Source organism: Siphateles boraxobius, unplaced genomic scaffold, assembly GCF_051911475.1.
Source record: "Siphateles boraxobius isolate OS27281-9 unplaced genomic scaffold, OSU_SipBor_1 29, whole genome shotgun sequence".
Lineage (NCBI taxonomy): Eukaryota > Metazoa > Chordata > Actinopteri > Cypriniformes > Leuciscidae > Siphateles > Siphateles boraxobius.
In genome coordinates, this window is record NW_027508908.1 from 10,751,489 (window position 1) to 10,753,623 (window position 2,135).

General features: G+C 44.1%; 1 pseudogene; it reads left to right on the top strand.

The window, feature by feature from the left end:
• The first annotated feature begins 541 nt into the window (after positions 1-541).
• LOC143754035 (E3 SUMO-protein ligase KIAA1586-like) lies at positions 542-1,894 on the top strand (annotated as a pseudogene).
• Positions 1,895-2,135: the final 241 nt, after the last annotated feature.

Consider the following 2,135-nt stretch of genomic DNA (forward strand, 5'->3'; position numbering starts at 1 on the left):
ACACCAAAAATCAGAAGTTAGGATGTACAGTATGCATGGAGGCAAAAAGCCTGTTGCTCGCCGAAAGAGCAACGGGAGTACATATGTCAGAGGAATGGATGAATGGAGAGGTCAGAAGCGAGTCACAGAATAACCTGCGGAAAAAGATTTACAAGCATCAGGACAGTTTGGCACACAAAAGAGCGGTTGAGATTTCGGAGATGAAGGAAAGGATGTGCTCCCAAACAAGGTGCTTGAAGTAAATGCTAATTTAATGCAAGAAACAGCTACGTCTTTCAGAACTGCTTATATGGTGGCCAAGGAAAAAATGGCCTACAGAAAGCTCCCTGCTGTTATGTCTCTTCAAAAACGTAATGGTACAAACGTGGGAAATGTGCACAAATCAGACCATGCTTGTGCTGAAATAATCTGACATATCGCCAGTGAAATGAGAGCAAAATTTTTTTCAAAAATAAAAGAACTGGGATCACAAATCAGTATCACGATAGATGAGAGCACAGTTCATGGCCTGGCTTATATGATCATTTATGTGCGGTGTGACATGACAGGAACGGGGGAAGTGGATAATGTTTTCTTAGATATCATTGAGCTTTCAGAAGGCACGGATGCCGAATCGATATACAAAAGTTTGAGGAAAAGCTTGAGACAAGCGGGACTGGATGATGAGTTTCTGGGAAAAAATCTCATCTGCATTGCAACGGATGGAGCAGCGGTACTGACGGGCCTAGTCGGCAGACTAGTCACTAAACTCAAACAAGATTTCCCCAAAGTTCAGTCAATACACCGTCTAGCTCACCGACTTGAGTTAGCTGTCAAAGACTCACTTAAGGAAGTAGCTGGATGTAACCAATTTGAGTTTTATCTCAAAACTTTACGCCCTCTATAACCAGTCATCAAAAAACGCCCGTTTGCTCCAGGAGGCAGCTACAGGTTTGAACATGCAAATCCTAAAAATAGGTCAAATCTTTACAATTCGTTGGGTGGCTAGTAGTTTTCGCACTGTGAAGGCAGTATGGAACGATTATCCTGCACTGGCGCACCAATTCAGAACACCCATGGAAGACACATCTCGCTGCGACACAGAGAGGCAGAAATTCAGGGGCCTGCACAAACTCCTTACAAGCTCAGGTTTTTTGGCTGATTTGGCATGTATGAAGGATGTCCTGCGAGAACTACAAAATCTGTCACTAAAACTGCAACGCAAACAAACGTCTTTAGTTGATGCAACTTGCCACATTCAGCAGACCATTGATGTTTTGACAGCCATGAAAGCAAGTGGAGGAAAATCCACACAAAAAGCCGAACAACGCATATCGACTGGCCTGTTCAAAGATGTTGAGCTTTCAGAGAGCAGGCCGAAGATAAACCGTCTTCAGTTCAATCAGTCTATTATCAACAGCCTAAAGAGGAGACTGCCGGAACCGGACCTTGTCCAGATGCTGAAACCGCTGGATAAACGCTTTTGGCCACAGCAACATAGCGCCCGTATCCTATATGGGGAAACTGAAGTTCGAGCATTGACAAAAACACTGGGAGAACCGGCCCGAGAGGCTGTCGAGGAGTTCCGGGACTTTAAATTGCAAACAGAGCACCAGGGAAAACGCTTGTCAAACTTCAAACAGCAAGTCTGACCTACTTGCCGTCATCAGCTGAGTGTCAAAGGGGATTTTCTGCTGTGAATTCTACTGACAGCAAGTATCGCAACAAGTTGCGTGAACAAAGCCTCTCCTCGCTTCTCTTCGTGGATCTGAACGGACCCCCTTTGGAGCAATTTGACCCTCTGCCTTTTGTATCATCTTGGATTAAAGCCGGTCATCGACCCTCAACATCCTGGGTTACAGGACGGAAAGCAAAGACAGAAGACCCCAGGCCTCTGTGGTCACTTCTGATTTAAGGTAAGAATCATGGAATTACTTACTTGATCTGTGCGTTTGTGAGGATTGGCCCTAATCCTATTTAATATTGATGTATTTTTTTATGATTGTTATGAGAGTTATTCTGTTTTTATCATGATTTGCATGATTTAGGCCTAAGCGCGGTTGATTCAGAACCGTGGACAGAGCTGTTTGCCCTAACACTGACAACACTGACTGACGCTTTCGTTTTGAAGTAAACGGTTTACTAAGTAAATAATA